The 17037-nt window shown below is 38.7% G+C and overlaps 1 protein-coding gene and 1 pseudogene across 4 annotated transcripts in view; one reads left to right on the forward strand and one right to left on the reverse strand.

Moving 5' to 3' along the window:
• Positions 1 to 17037, forward strand: part of DIAPH2 (diaphanous related formin 2) — an 823692-nt gene that overhangs the window by 51587 nt on the left and 755068 nt on the right. The gene's annotated exons all lie outside the window — the stretch shown is intronic.
• LOC109439510 (ras GTPase-activating protein-binding protein 1) lies at positions 13881 to 15273 on the reverse strand (annotated as a pseudogene).

The raw sequence follows: 17037 nt of genomic DNA on the forward strand, positions 1-17037 counted from the left end.
GTAAACACTCTTACCGGTCTCTCTCTTCCAAGTATGAGCTCCTAAAAGTGGAGGCTGTCTTACTTACTTCCGTTCTTTGGATTTAGTCGTCTCTGGCACATCGAATCAGTTTTTCAATTAACTAATTAGTGCTCCTGTTTCCATAAAGCAAAACAGGCCTAAGTCCTCTGCTGCACAGGGTACCTTGGTGGGTATACGATAAGAGTTGGGAGGGAAGAGGGTATATGGAAACAGTAGTGGGGACAGAGGAATGAATTCCTCCAAGTTTGTTCTATTAGTAATTGTCAGGCGGGAGACCCTGCTCGCTGCACCATTTGTCAGGCAGGGAGGCCTGCAGGGTCTCTGCTCTTGCTCCCCACACAAGAACGCAGGATATGGTGAGGCCAAAAAGGAACACCCACGGAGCCATAGGTAGGGGAGTCATACCACTATATTCTCTCTGGCGGCACTATACTCTCACTGGAGGCTGGATCCATACTGTCCGCAAACCGCCATCCACGCTTGCCAGCCCAGCCGCCATCTTCTTGCTAGCCCCCATTCTCTCTCCTCTCTTCTCCCCTCTTTGCTAGCACAGCCACAGCAGTTATATTAGTGGCCAATGGCTCACTGGTTACAGCTGACGGCCAACTAGCCACAGCTGATGGCCATGCAATCACAGTTGGCCATTTACTACCTGAGCCAGCACCTGTCTATGTGAGGCTGAGAGCCTGGAAACTGCTTTTTGGGGTTCTGTCCCCACAGTAATAGTCATACAAGCAGCATTTCCTAGCATGTTGCTCATGGTCTAGATTATTTCATAGCTTGTGGTCTAGATTCTTATATTAGATAATAAATATAATATTTTGAGTGTTCAGTAGTTTAACGTAGGAGAGGGGAGAGATGAGGCATTGGGCCACATTACATTGGTTTCCTTGACCAGAGAAGAACTGGAGATCCCGACTCATGTTTCATTCGTTTACAATTGTATCCCACTTACCATTGTAATTTTTTTTGGGGGGGAATGTCTATTTATCTAGAGTTAGAGTTCATGGGAGTTTGGAAGGTCACCTCACCCACACCAAAATAAAAGGTTAAGAATCACTGAAAATCTAGACCCTCTTCTGCTCATTATGGAGCAGCTTGTCATGACCCTTCTCCCCACCCCCACTAGTTTCCTCCTGTGCATAGAAGAGTTAATAGGCTTTCAAGAAATTATCCCTTGAAAGTTGTTAAATTCCCTTTGTCTTTCAACTTGTCCTTGACTATTCCTTCTTTCTAGTCACAGGTGGCGGCGTCTGGCTTTCCCCCTGACACAAGTCGTGACATTCCTGCCCTTTTCGGCCCTTCCTCCTAGTGCTGTGCTACGTACACCCTTGCACACTTTTTCCTGCTGTTCTTTCCATGCCATCTTCTTTGAACCATCTTCCAACAACCGTTTCTCTTGTGAAATCTATTCTCTGCTGACCTTCCTTGATGGTAATAGCACCTGGCTATCCTTTTGACTTTTCCTTGCTATTCATTTTGGTGATTTCAACTATTATATTGATAGTCTCATGCTTTTTTGCTCTTAGTTTCCTGATTTTCTAAACTCTGACCTCTGCATCTATGTATTTAACTAATTACAGGCATGACTACACCTTGGACTGCGTCATTCTTTGGAATGATTCCACCTGTGTGAAATCTTTAACTCTGAAATTCTCTTCAGAAGCTTAGTAACATGTGCTACTTCTCCCAGGCTCCTAATTTTATAAAGTGTGCATTGTGTAGTGATTAAGAACTTGACCTCTGGGGTCGTTCCTACTTGGATTTGACTTCTGGCTCTGCCATTAATCGCATTACCTTGCAAAGGTTATATACCCTGTTTTCCTGAAAATAAGACCTAGCTGGACCATCAGCTCTAATGCGTCTTTTGGAGCAAAAATTAATATAAGACCTAGTATTATATTGTATCATATCATACATCATATCATATCATATCAAATCATATCATATCATATCTGGTCTTATAGTAAAATAAGACCCGGTCTTACATTAATTTTTGCTCCAGAAGACGCATTAGAGCTGATGGGCCGGCTAGGTCTTATTTTCGGGGAAAACACGGTATAACCTCTCTACACTTTGTTTTCCTTAACTGTAACAAAGGTATAAAGGGATCTGCCTCATACAGTTATCTTTAGAATTAAAGGAGATGATATTCCTAGAGTGGTACCTGGCATATATAAACTTTCTGTAGAAATAACTTTGTAAGTGTTCGTTGCACTCCCTTTCTTTATCTTCAGTTGCCAGTATTTCCGGATCACCTGGATTGGCCCTCACTTTACTCCTTGGATGCTTTATCTTAATGACCCCAACAACGATGATAACAATAAACATTCCTTGATTACTGTTAACACTTTTTTCGAATTTTCTTTCTTCTCTTCATTCAAACCTCACTCAAATTATACTTACCTCTTTAATCTGCTGACCAACTGGTTACTCATTTTTACAGTACTGGAATAGTTCCTGGAGTTCATCAGTGGCATTGCCCTACTCCGGGTCCCTTAAGCTTGACCCTTTTGTGCCATCTTTTACTCCACTGGTTTTCTCAGTCACTTCTAATTGCTTGCCAGATCCCATTGTTCTGCTTTTGCAATGACCCTTAACATCTGTTTCCTCAGTTGTTCTCCAACTGCTCTTGCCCTAGTTTGGACAATATCCCTCTCCGGTTGTTTCTGGTAGGCTACTAAGATAGCCTCCTAACTGGTCTTCCTCCTGTCCTGCAGGTTCTGCCTGTTCTAATCCACTATTGCCCTATTAGGATTCTGAAAGATTCCTTTTCCAAAGCCCCACGTAGGCCATTACAGTTTTCCTTTTTTACGTCCCTACGCCATTCCCTCAACTGGGCTCAGAGATGACTATTTCACACCTTTACTTTGCTGTTCAATCCTCAGCACTCCTACCCATCTTTTTTCTCTGCTGATGACCTTGCTGCTTCATTTACTGAGTAAACTGAAGCCATGAGAAGAGGACTTCCATCACCATATACAGAAGCTGCCAAAAAAATGTATACACATTTTAAGAAAGGAAAAAGCTGGATTAAAATGACACTGATGGTAACCACTTTGAGCACCTCTTGTAATTGCAGAAGTCAAAGGTGACTTGTATTCAGCTTTTGTTATCGGTATATATTGAGTGTTACAATATCAATACAGTTTTTTCCTTTCTTAAAATGTGTATACATGTTTTTGGCTCTCTCTGTATATCTACCTAACTTTTAGTATCTGCACTCACATAGTTTGTCTACCTGTCACCATAGGTGAACTTTTCTTGTTCCAATCCTTCCATTTGTATATGAGGTTCCAGCCTTCTCACGTACTCAAGGATACTCCTCCAGCAATTTTCTCCTCTCTCTTCTGCCATTCCCAGCAGCATACAAACAACCGGTCTCATTTTACAAAACCTTTTCTTGACCTTACCTCCTTTGCCAGCTACTGCTCTATTTTTACTCTCCTTTGAAGCAAAACACCTCCCAATAATTCTGATTTCTCTCCTCTCACTTTTTCTCCTAAACTCACTCCAGCCAGGCTTCCATCCCACCATTCCATCCAAACTATTGCCAATGTCACCAAAGATCTTCAAGCTGCTGAATCCCAGGGTCATTTCTCAGTTCTCATCTTAATTGTCCTATTAGCAGCATTTGATGTGGTTGATTGGAAGTATTCTCTCCAATTTGAAATGCTTTCCCCTCTACCCCCAACATTGATTTGGTGTTCCTCCTATGTCTTTGAGATGCTTGACAGGAAGTAAATTACCTTAAAATCGCTGATACAATTTATGATTTGGAATTTCTTGGTAATGATATATTTTGGTGAAACTTTGGCGAAAGCTTGACTAATGAAAGGCAATATTCAAATATAATCCTATCTTACTCTGATAATTGAAACTCTTGTTATGCCTGAGGATCATATCTACGAATAGCAGTTCTCATTGTACAGGCTTGTAGATGTAGATAATAGGGGATATTGGGCTAAAACTGAGATTACTGCAGGGCATTTTAAAAAAGTATTAACTCTTTTATTTGGTTACTATAACTCTTATGTAATTACCAATAGCTCATTTAAAAAAGCTTTTGACTCTTTATAGCTAAGTAAAAGCCTGGAACGAGTCCAGTTAACGGAAAGATCCGAGTGGTGAGGTTTGGCTTTATTAGCGTCTTAATAGATGACTTCTATCTATTCTGTGCGTTGTATGTCACTTTTCATACTGTGGCTACTCAATGAGACAGTTATAGACAGGTCTTTTGAGTAAGGGCATCAGTGGCTATTACTGACAGATTTAAAGCTCCAACGTTGAAGCTTGTAGGTGATTACTTACTTTATGGAGCACATGCTATTTATTAGCAGTGTGTCTTCAATAGTTTGTAAAAATCAATTTTGTATTTAGATGGTTACTGACTATTAATTGACAACCAGGAAGTGGTTCTTTTATATATTAAAACTTTTGAGAATGAAAGGCACACTAGTTTTTATATGATTTCTGTAATTACCTACATAGGATCAATTATAATTGCTCTTTAAGACTGCTGTTCCCCTGCTCTGCCCAAAGTCATGTTTTCAGATTGTCCATAAGTGGGTAAAGGTAGTAGGGCAAAAATACCAATACTGCTTCCGTGTTTTTGGGGGATATCTTTAAAGGAGGACTGAACTGGAGTAGTATTACACATCATCTTTAACCCCAAATTCAAGTTTGAATTAGGTTCATATTTGTAGCCTTTCTTGTATTAATCAAATGCCTTTTGAATGGCCTCTATATAGGATTGGTAAAATATCTCGTCCCTTCCACTTTAAATATAAGGAAAGCAGTTATGCTATAACTCAATAACTGTTCAACATTTTTAAGTTATCATAGCCTTAGAACTTACTGAGAAAACTCAACTGGTTTCGTACATTGTGTATACTGCTTAAGGACTATTAATGTTTAATAGTGATAGCTTGTTTTTATCTGAACTGAATTAATGCAGTTAGAGGAAGGAGAAATGCGTCTGGATACTTGCATTTCCTTTTGAATATTATTACTCTTTTTTTGTATGTAATTGTTCTATTTTTTTGGTGGGGACAGGGGATTTCCATTTGAAACTTAAAAAAATAAACATGTGGAGACGTCTTAAAAGATCAAGTTGGCATTGAATTGCTATTAGCTAGCGCAGGGATCTATTGAGTGGAGGTCCAGCTACACTGGTGACATTGGATTCATAAATATGTCAATAAAGACTGTGTTCTAATATAGGTAATTAAATAGTTTGGTTATATGCAAAAGATGAGGCTAGTGATGATTTATGATTAATTTCTAGGCACACTTCATTTCAACTTCATTTATTAATGACGATCTTTAATATATGATTCCACATGCAAATTTGATGTTTTACACTTTGTTTCTATTCAGCAATTTATATTAATATATTTTGCATTTTTGGCATAATTTAGGGATAGTATAGTTACATGCAATAAATACTAAATTATCTATCCCATATTCCATCTGCTAGAACGCTCATAAATAATCCCAAGGCTTTTAATTTTGTTCTCTCACTTTTGCCTTTCATCAATTTAGAGACTATTTATCTTTGAACCCCAGGTGTTGTACTTTAAGCCCAAGCGTGCTTATTTTCCCTGACTACTGTCATGGGTTTCTTTCTCACCTAACGCCAGCCTTTTAACCAGCCTTTTAGGAGTTGGTTAGCTTGGATGAGAACCTTTTAGTGCTTTCAGCACAAGTAATTTTAAGTAACGGTTAGGTTACCATAAAATAAGTTATTGGGAAACTTGGTCTTAAAATCTATAATAAACCATGGAAGTCATTTTCAGAAATGACTAGATCCTTAGAAATTGTCTAGATAGCATGATTTCCATTGGTTACATTTACATTTCCAATATGTTTACTCCATATCATTAGACTGAGAGAACTCCAGCATCATTTCTAGTCAATGTATTTTATTTTCTTAGACTCCTAAGAAAAGCTTAGAAGGGAGGAACGAAACTTATCCAGTAAACAGGTCTAAAAGGTAATTAAATCTGGGTCACGTTTTAATTTCTTTACCAAATATAATTGTCACCAAACGTTTCACAACTGAGAGAATAGTAGGCTGAGTCCCATGAAGAGGAATTACAGGAACTAAGTTTGCAAATATATTCTGATTGTAGCTGATAAGCTTCACAGTTCACTGTCTCTCTTCTTGGGTTGTACATAGAAATGTTTTCCAAAATATTTTTACTGTTTGAAAGGTTCTCCTAGTGTTGTTTGCCATGAATGTATTTTCACAACAATGTATCGATACATGCGATGTGCCAGGTCCTGTGCTACATGCTAGGGGTACAAGGTTGAATGCAAATCTCCCTTGCCCCCATATTGCTCAGAGTTTAGTCAGGGAGACAAGCAAGTAAACACATGATTTCCATGGTTCTTGGACAGCTGGGAGCAGGTTACTGTGGGTACTTAACCCACTGCCAGGGGTTCAAGGAAAAACAGGGAAGACCTGAATATACTACATAACCCAGTGTCACTTCTGAATTTTCAGTCTTTATTTTTTAAAGAATTAAAGCATCCTCAAAGTTTGAATGATTTAGTTCACTGAAGCCCAATCCCTTTTATATGCCAGGAAAGAGAGCAGAGAACGACATAAAGAAAATCCCACTTGTCAGGGAGCTTATGTTCTAATTGGAGTGATATAGCAGAACTCAAGGTGTTGTGAGAAAGAAAAAGCGGACACACGTGTCTGTGTCGTGGAGAAGTATGACAACTCTCTACTGAAAGCCAGATACTTTATTAGGTCCAGGGAATAGAGAAAGGGCAAAGACACTGTCCCTGCCTCTAGGATTTTATTTTGTTTGGCTCGCAGGGTAAGAATTGTTTTTATGTTTTAAATGGTTGGAAAAAAATCAAAAGGAGACTGTTTCAGGGCATATGAAAATTATGTGAAATTCAATGTTCATAAATAAAGTTTTGTTGAAGCAGCCACGGCCCTTTGTTTACTTACATATTATCCATGGCTCCTTTTGTGCTACAAATACAAAGCTGAGTAGTTATAACAAAGACCCCTGTGACCTTCAAGGCCTAAACATTTGCTCTCTGGTTCTTCACAGAAAAAGTTTGTCAATCTCTGGACTAGTGTGGTAGTCTAAACTTTTTGATTTCCTATCCTGTCAGGGGATAAGAAAAAGATATATATTTATATGTTTGAGCAAGTAACCCTAACATATTTGATTTCAAAATTATGTGCATATACGTATGTATGTACTAATAATGTAATGTACATTATAAAATACACAGTAAAGAATGAGAAAAGCATGAAATGCACAAGATGTTAAAATGATTTAAACTGGGTTTATTTTATTTATTAATGGCATAAAAGCCTTTGCTGTCATGGTTAATAACTTTTTAGTGAGAACAATGCCATCTTTTTATGTCTTGTTAAAACAAAAAGGACAGTAATTAGGTTTAGTTCTTGGATCATTTTATTTTGGTATTTGTTATAGTTGAAACATAAATGTGACAAAGATATGTAGGTTCAAGTGGAACAAGAACATTGTTAGCAGCACTTATTAAATCACAGTATTAACTTTTCTCAGTCTAATCTATGAATCACGCAGAGGTTTCCTGCTAAACCAGGGCTAGTAAATTTCCATCTTCCTTGATGACAGTCAGTTGTTCTTGCAATCCATCTGGAGTGTCGCATTTCTATCTTTTTAAATACATGAGTTCAAAGTGGGCTTTAAAAAACGAGCTTCAATAGACGTCATCAGAGACACGGGCTCTTTTCATTTTTCCTTCCTCATTCTTATGTGTAGACCTTGGTCTCCATTTGTGTCTACTCACCTCGGATCCAGACATTGTATCTCATGCCAGGAAGAGGGAGGAAAGAGTGAGTCATGCAGGGGTGAAGTGGACTGGCCTGGAAATTGGGTCTGCCCATGTTTGTCTTTTCCAATGAAGTTCATTGAAATAGTTACTTTTTTACTAACTGTTAAACTGTCCAGGGGTCACTTGTCTTTCTGTGAATGAGAAATGCCTAAGTCATCCTAAATTTCAAGTTTTTAAATACTTTATCTTGAGATAACCAGATATATCTCTATAATAAAGTACAACATGTTTTCATGACTTCCTATCTCATTTCAAAATATTGTAAATATTCTACTGTATCTGAAGTATTTCACTTTTATTTAAAAAAAAAAAAAGAGTTGCATTCTTGACTATGTAGCACTGTGTGTACTTGGGTTTCAACTCCTTTATTGCAATGGCTTGAATTTTTCATGTGGGGTAACCTTCCTCAGGCGTCCTTCCTCCTTGTAGTTTGTTCATAAAATATCTTTTTATTAAGTAAATCATTTTTTTATAATATGGTTTTGCTGTTAGATTATTCCATTCACAACTCAAAGAAAAGTAGTTTATATATTTCATTATTGAAACAATTTAGCACATAATATAAGCCGAGTTGTTTAAAAAAAACGCAAAAAACAGCTGTATTTTCATTCAACTATATGATAAACCTCCCACACTGAGTAATTCTTCTAATACTCTTTTTAGCAAAATTTCAGCAATAATTTCTGTGTGTCTTCTAACAGTATTTGTTGACAAAGGAATGTGTTCTAGTTTACTGTCACGTTGTTTTGCATATATTACTTCAGCTGCTTCTACCAAGCGTTAGACCTTTTGTCTTTCTCTGTTGATTGGGTTTGAAATGGTCTGCTAATTTGAGGTGGCTTTATACGATCATTAGCTAATAATACTTTTTGGTACAATATGCACATGAAGTGAGAATCATCATTGATGATTTATATCCATCCATATTTCAATGTTCCTTAATAATTTCTAATCTTGTGGGATCAGTTGCTTATTAGCCTGAGGTTTTCATTATTTTTTACCATACCGCGTTTCCCCCAAAATAAGACCTAGCCGGACAATCAGCTCTAATGTGTCTTTTGGAGCAAAAATTAATATAAGACCCGGTTTTATTTTGCTATTAGATTGGGTATAGTATAATATAATATAATACCGGGTCTTACATTAATTTTTGCTCCAAAAGACGCATTAGAGCTGATTGTCCGGCTAGGTCTTATTTTCGGGGAAACACGGTATTATATGACTGATGAAAGGCTCAGACTTATGAGTAGGAGATGTAACAGTCTAGCATTTTCTTGTTCCCTTGTGCTTGCATTATTGGTATTATCCTATTATCCTCAGTCTGTTGTCTTTGCAGGAAACTTTAAAGCCACTTTTCCAGTTTGCTTTTTTTTTTGAGGGTTGGTTTAGTTCAAACTCGGTAAAATAGCCTATAAATCCACCTAACTAGGTACATGTGAACTGCAGCATGTTGCAGTACACTGAGCAAACATACATTGGGAATATCCCACTCTTCTTCCCCTAAGGTACCTCATGTACCATTTGGACCTATGGATCCAGTGAGGGCTCCGGTGTTCATTTCATGTTAAGTATTAAAACTTATTTTCTTGTATTTTTGAATACAAATAAATATTTCACAAATTGCAGTGGATCCTTTGTGTAATCTCTTGAGTCTGGAAACCACTGGTTGAATGTTGAACTCAGGACTAAGGGTTATGGGAAAGTGAAAATAATATTTTTGTTTTCTGATATCTAAATATATGCTCTAAATTTAGGTGTTGGATCCCTCCAACAGAACCTGAAAGCAGAAGTAGGTGAAGAGCTTTTGTGCCACTCAGTAACATTCATTTAACATCATGCTCTTTTTCTGTTTTTGGCTCCATATCATTTGTAGAGATCATGTATATGGACAATTTTTTTTCCTGTAACTTTATTTTCCACCTGAGCGCTATACATTCTGTGGCTATAGGTAAAGTTAACTGGATCTTTTGAAAATATGAGGTGGTTATTTAATGCCAGGGGGAATTGGCCAATTATCTAATTATGTAGAGAATTCCTGATACTTTCATTGGAATTTTAGAAAAAAGTGTTCTATCCTTTCTTGTCCACAGAATCCAGAGGAATCATGGAACCTGTCTTAAGAAAAGAATAAATTAAACAAATGCTATAAAAATCCTTTAATTTGTAACCTTAAAATAATCAAACATAACTATAATCACCGTTCATAGTAGGGCATATTTTTAGGTAATAGGGTATTTAGTGGGTCATTCTCTTCAGAGGTACAGGTCCTCTCAGCATAGAAGTTAAAGAATACTTGAATAATTCCTGTTGAGAAGCAAAAGGAACAGCGCAAGCATTTGATGGTGAAGTCAAGTTCAGATTTTAAAGCAGCAGGTGGAAAATCCAATCTTAAACTGGGATCAAGACATGTTGCAGAAACAGAAACAATTTATACCAAATACTGTATAGAAATTTATAGCACATTTATATAAAGAAGGAACGAGTATTCCCTTTTATAGGGAAGGAAGGGATGTAATAACTTAAAAGGTTGACATTTACCTCTCCTAAAGCAAAATAGAAAAACAGTGGAAGTGTTAGAAAATGGTGTTAGAAGATGAAGAGAAAGTTTTGAAAATTATATTGCCTCTGTTTAAAGATTTATGGGGGGAGAGGGAGAATGAGGAGAGAGAAACGAGAGAGAATATGAATAAATGAATGAATGAATATACAGGGTGCCAAAAAAATGTATACACATTTTAAGAAAGGAAAACTGTATTCAAATTGTAATGCTCAGTATATACCGATAACAAAAGGTGAATACAAGTCACGTCTGACTTCTGCAATTACAAGAGGTGCTCAAAGTGGTTACCATCAGCGTCCAGACACTTCTGATTACGGCAAACTGCTGCTTGAGCAACGTTGACTAAAGTGTCCACTTGTACACATTTTTTTGGCACCCCTGGTACAAATGAATGAATGAATAGGCAGCTGGTTCAACTTTTAACCTCCTCCTTTGACTATTCTTCTATAGCTCCTCAGTGATAACTTTAAAAATACAATGTTTATTTGCTGTAGAAGTGAAGGAATTTGTCTGTAATGGGAACACTACATCATGGCATATGTAGAAGGAAAAAAATGGTTTAATATTTGCAAATATGCTTTAAAAAATATAAATGGTCAATTATTTAGACCTCAAACATTTTTTAAAACTACAAAATACTGTTTTCTTATAAGTTGTAGGATAGGAGTGCTAACTAAATAAATGTTAGCTAACGAAAAGCTTGGTTTTGTGTTTTGAGTACTATAAAAACTTTGTGTTTAGAAGTAGTTTCACAATTACATTGTTTAGAAAATATTGAATTATGAGTATTCTATTTAATTTTATGATTGTATTTTAAAGCTGGAGTTAATGATTTGGAAGCATTAGCTGCCTAATTAGCAGTATACTTCTTATTTCTGTAAGAATAAAATGAGTCATTATGGTCTTTTTTGTTGATGTGAATGGTACGTATTCCCTATCAACCTATGCACTAAATTTGTAGGTATAAAAAATGTTGGTGGCTACAAAGCAAATTAAAATATTTAAAGAAAAGTTCCTAAATATCACATTGGTTCAAACAAATATTTATTCACTGCTTAGTGCATTCCAGGAACTATGCTCTTTGCTGGGAGTACAAAGATAAAAAAGACCCAGTTTCTGTTCTCAGTTAGCTTGTAGCTTAGGGGAGATGGATTTAACAGATAGCATCAATGTAAGTGTTGCAGTATAGGAATGAGTATGGTAGAATAGAATGAAGAGAGCCGTTTCTAAATGAGGTGTTTTGGGGGAAATCTGAAGAATTAGTGGAAATATGAGTTAGCCAGATACGGATTTGGGTGGGGTGGGATGAGATGGGATGGGGGCTGGTAGAGGGAGGGGGTGGTGAGGATAACAGCGCTCTAGGAAGACAGAACAGCATTGTGCGCAGTTAATGGAAATGTGTAACAACATAATGTACGTAGGAAAACTATAAACAACCTTACATAATTAAAACATATGGGGTAAGATCAAAGTGGTAAAAACAAAGTGAGACTGAGGAGGTGATGGTAACACTCATAGTTTGCATTTTTGAAGGCCAGTTAAATACACCAGGCTTGATGTGCACGATCAGTTAATCTTAACAACATCCCCTGAGGTCTGTAATCTCGTATTCCCCATTGTCTTACCCACCTCCATACAAAATGATTCTACTCTAATGGCAGGATCTTAGCAGTGTATACCATTAAAAATTGAATGGAGGTACAGTGTAATGTAGAAATGTCACGGGAGGGAGAACAAACTCTCTACCGAGAGATTGCCAAAGGGTGGCACTGCCACACTCTTAGGCCAGGCTGTGAAGTTTACAAACACAATCTCGTCAGCGTTGATTCTGCTTGGGGGATGCAGATGTATGCTAACCACATTTGCAGAGACTGTAATTTAACCAGAATGTTTTGAGGCAGTAGAGACATAGCCTAGCATTTGTGAGCAGTACTTAGGGTTTTGATGGAAACAAACACAATAGGAGTCAGCAGAATGATGTGCTTGCCAATAAGGTAATAAAATCAGAGGCTGAATTAATAGAGGTGTAGTATTTCAAGATGAAGGAGGTGGAGGTTCTTGTCTTCCTTGCATTTGTCAATCTAGAGAATATTTGAGATAGGTATGGACACTAAGCCATATCACACGAAAATATGTTGAAGCTGGAAATACCTGAAGGAGAGAATGCTGCCTTCAAATAATATTTATATCGTTGTTGAGTCTATTCTCTCTGTCCAGTCTGACTACCATCTCTCTTAGTTCAGAATCTTATCCCTAGTCACTTGAATTACATCAATATCCCAAATTATTGAACATAAGAGAATCTACTCTGGCTAGTTTAAATAGAAAAAATATATACATTATTAAGAGAGATTAGGTAGCTGTTGAATCAGAAGGGTGGCCGGAATAGGCTCCAGATAACATTACAGGAATAACTTTCAAAACCATGTGACTGAAATGCAGTCCGATTAAGGAGCTGTTTCTACCCCAACACCAGTTGGTCAAACTGTCGTGATGAAAAAGATCAGTGGCTGCCATCAGTTCCATAACCACAGCACCTCTGTTGCCTCCCGTGCCAGCAAAATGGATGGCTTACGTGTGGCCTGCCTTCTTATATAGTTCATTTCTGGATCTACACTTATATAAATACATTTCATTGGTGGAAACTAAGCCACAGGCCTGTACTCTTGTTATAAGGGAGACTGGCAAATGTAGTTTTTATGGATTCTTCCTTGGTTAGGTGGGACTGACACTGTAAGGATGTATTAGGCTGGTGCAAAAGTAATTGCATTTTAAAAAGTTAAAAATAATTGCAAAAACCGCAGTTACTTTTGCACCAAATAGTATTAACATGTGGAGGCCAGGTTTAAATGCTGATGGGCAGCCAAACGTGACTGCAGACCACTCTGGGCTCCGAGCTAGTCTCCTTGCTTTCACCCAGCGTCTTCTCATCCTTCAAGACCCAAATCCTCACGAAGACTTCTCTTTTATTTTTGTTAGTTTGTTTTTCCTGCCTTGGAAATGTTTGTCAAATCCTGTATTTCTCAAAGGCTTTAGAAACATGTAGAAAATAAATAAGAAATATCCCAATGAATGAAATGTACCAAATGTCAGTAATAAGCAAGACACATTCCTTTGGGGAAATGGCCATTGGAAAAAAAACAAACATCCAGTCTGTATATGCAAAGTAAAGCAAGGAAATTCAGTCTTTTTTTTCTTCTTCTTTAAAAATCCATTTTTCCTAAAATATTTTCCACAGAATTGGAAGTGAACAGCTAAAAGATGAAGGGGGGGGGAGAGAGATAGGCAACACACACCATTAACACAGAAAGTAAAATTGTATACACTTAAGCAGTTTGTAAGAGACCAGGTTCATACTGTAAGATACCAAAGGGTGCTTGAAGAAATTCACCATTCTGCAAGTGCAGGGCATTTAAATTGCTGCGTGTGAAGATAGGTGAAGAGCAATTCACTGCCTTGGAGCAATTCCCCTTCCTATTCCAAATCCTGGTTTCTGCATCAGGCCTCCACTTAGCCCACCTCGAGGCCCTCCAGGTCCCCGCAGGCAGTTATTTCTCTGGTCCCCTTCTCAAGCAGCTCGAGTTTTCTTTTCCACATTCAGATGGATCTCACCTCTGAACATGACGGGCCTGTTGCTAAAGGCGTTTTGAACAGACTCGGAATCATCAAACACAAAACCAAAATTGGGTAATTTCCCACCGCTGTTAATGGCAGCTCAACCACATTCCTGTATTTTTGAAAGAAATCTTTAAGCTCCGATTTGTCTGCCTCATGAGGTAGATTGCCAGTGAAAAGTTGGTGACTGTCAGAGTGTCACAATTCTTCGGGGTTCAACATCACCAGCCTCACGGATTGGTCTAGGCCCCTCTGGGGAGGAATACTTATTTATCCGTTGTTTTCACACCCTTTGATCCCTCTGAGGCCTCTGCGGTAGAATCTGAGATTCAGGCTTAGATTCTGGGAAAGGCTGTGAAGCTGGTACCTGAACAACATGAGGTGTTATCCCAATAAGTGGAACAGCTCCACTGGGTGGAAGGTTCTTCCTGGTCACAGATGCCCAGGAAAATGTCCTCACGTCTTCCTGCACTATCTGAGCTGTCTGTAGGTGCTTGGATTTCAGATACAGGTTCTTGCTCCAGTTCTCGTTCAGGATCAGGCTCTGGTTCAGCAAGTTTCCTCTAAATGCTCTTCCAAGTCATTGCTGACAGTCTGATCATAGAAAGGTCCAGAATCATCAGATACCACCTCCGGTGTCTGCTGTCTGTCTTCAGGTTCCTCTACTGCTTCCTCAGACTCTTCCTGAGGCTCAGTGGCAAAGCTACCAATGACCTCATCTTGGTGTCATTGTGAACATATCATTGTGAGCGTAGAACTTATTTGCCATAGAGCCCTCAGGAGCAAAGACGAATGCCTGCATGAATCTCCCCAAAGCCTAGTTGTTATTAGAGAGTGACCCTATCACCTGGACCACCACACCATCATTCAGAGTGGCATGAGCATCAACATGGCAAATCTTAGCGTGGCTGTTTGTGAAGTCTTGTGACATCACTTTCCTATGGACTTTTTTCTGTCTGTGGACTGCATCTGCTGGCTTTCCATTTGAATCCAGTTCCCCATGGACATAAGAAGAGTTCTTTCCATAAAATCTGTGGAGCGTGTCTGGGGCCTGGTTCAGCAGTGTGTAATACTGTCTGACAAATTCCCGCCAGCAGGGGACTAGGCTTCTCCACAACCATTGCTCTGGTCAATTCAATCTCATCAGTCCTTGTGGGAGTAAATGAGAGGCACACAAGTTGCTCAGTACAGTGCCTGGCACACAATGAGGGATTAGAAAAAACATTAGTTATTATCATTCATTACCCATGCAATCGCTGCTCCTCCTTTACTCCCTGTAAAACCCAGGAGCAGCACTTCTGCTTCCTGGGTCGAAAAATTCTTATCTTGTTTTCATGTCAGCCCCACCGCTAAACAAAAGCCTCCTCTAGTCCCGGCCAAGCCAAAGCCCCTCTCCAGGGGAGGAAAGACTGGGGGGCCCAGGCCCCCCGAGATCGCTAAGATCGCCCTGGGGTCTGGGCAGTGGCTGTGGCTCACTCACCCTGCACGGCCGTTGGGTGTGGCACGCCCGTGCTTCATTCCGAGTTTGAGCTTTCTATATGTCCTCTGGGTTCCCCAAGAATCATATACATGCCTCCATTATAATTGTTTCTTTGCATATCTGTTTTCCATACTAGACCATGAATTATTTCCTTTTATACTTTTACTTAACAAAGGTAGCATTTACTGAGTATCAGGTGTTGTCCGAAGTGCTTCATAAATAATAATTCACTTAATCTGTGGGTACCGGCAGACTTTCGAATGTACACCCCCTTCTCCAGCCTAGGATAGCCCCTGGGGTATGGTATGTGTCCAGTAAATAAGTGATGCAAAATTTAGAAAAGTAGAGAAGAAAAAATAATGACACAGTCCTGCCACCTTAACATGCTATTAGTATTTTGTGGTACATATTTCACATGCAGTTGTCCAAAAAGCAAAACAAAACGAAAAACACTTAGTAAAAATTAAACTGCCCTGAGATGGGATGGACTGCCTGCTGTTAGTTGAAATCGGCACAGAACATAGATGAGTATCTGTGGACTACATTAAAGGTGCTATCCAACCAGTGCTACATCTAGCCTATGAGGGAGAAAGAGAGGAGAAAGATGTCTTCTGTCTTTAGGTAAGTCATTAACAAATATGATATATGAATGAGAAATAAGGAGATAAGGTAGAAAATGTAGGGGTAGAAACTGTGATAGAGATAATAGGATGGGTGGTCCTATATGTATAGGTGAAGTTTTATAGGTATTAACTGAATCATCATTAGGAGTCACTGCAGTGGGTGCAAGTGAGATAGGGCGGGGGCAGGTCTTCTAAGGAAATCCTTAACTGCCAGTGAAAGACAAAGGACCGGAAATCAAGATGAGACAAGAAAACCAGCCAGAACCCACCAAGACCAAGATGGCAAGGAGAGCCACCTCCAAGTAACTTCCAGCCACATTATACAGTCATTGGAATACCTCTCCATGCTAACTGACATGCACACCAGCACCACGTGTCTCTGGAGAGGACTATGTGAGGACCAAAAAGGGGTGTATCCCAAGTCTCCGGAAGAGTCCACCCCTTCCAAAAACTAACTATTTTTCCACCTTATTCCCATATTTAAAAGCCTAACTTATAAAAACCCTGAGGACTTTTTATAGCCCTGAGGAGGATGGGGCTGTCTCTTGCCTACCTGCACTCACTGCTTCTGTCTGTGGAGTGGATTATCTCACAATAAACTTCTTTTGTGCTTTTTCTGGCTCAGGCTCTGTCCCACTGGAAGCCAAGAACCCTCTTTCCTGCATCACAAATATACTAGACCATGAGATTCTTGCTGTCATTGACGTTAGTATTCAATAGATAGATGCAGTTTGATTGCTTTTCGTGGATCCTTTGTTCCCTCCCCCCCCCCACATTATCACATGTGAGTCTTCAAAATAATTTTAAATATTTTTCTTTGCCCATTAGTTTACTTGATGAAAAAAAATAGTAATGGCCAGAATTACTAAGAGAATAAAGGGATACAA

The sequence above is a fragment of the Rhinolophus sinicus genome, chromosome X (genome assembly GCF_036562045.2).
Source record: "Rhinolophus sinicus isolate RSC01 chromosome X, ASM3656204v1, whole genome shotgun sequence".
NCBI lineage: Eukaryota > Metazoa > Chordata > Mammalia > Chiroptera > Rhinolophidae > Rhinolophus > Rhinolophus sinicus.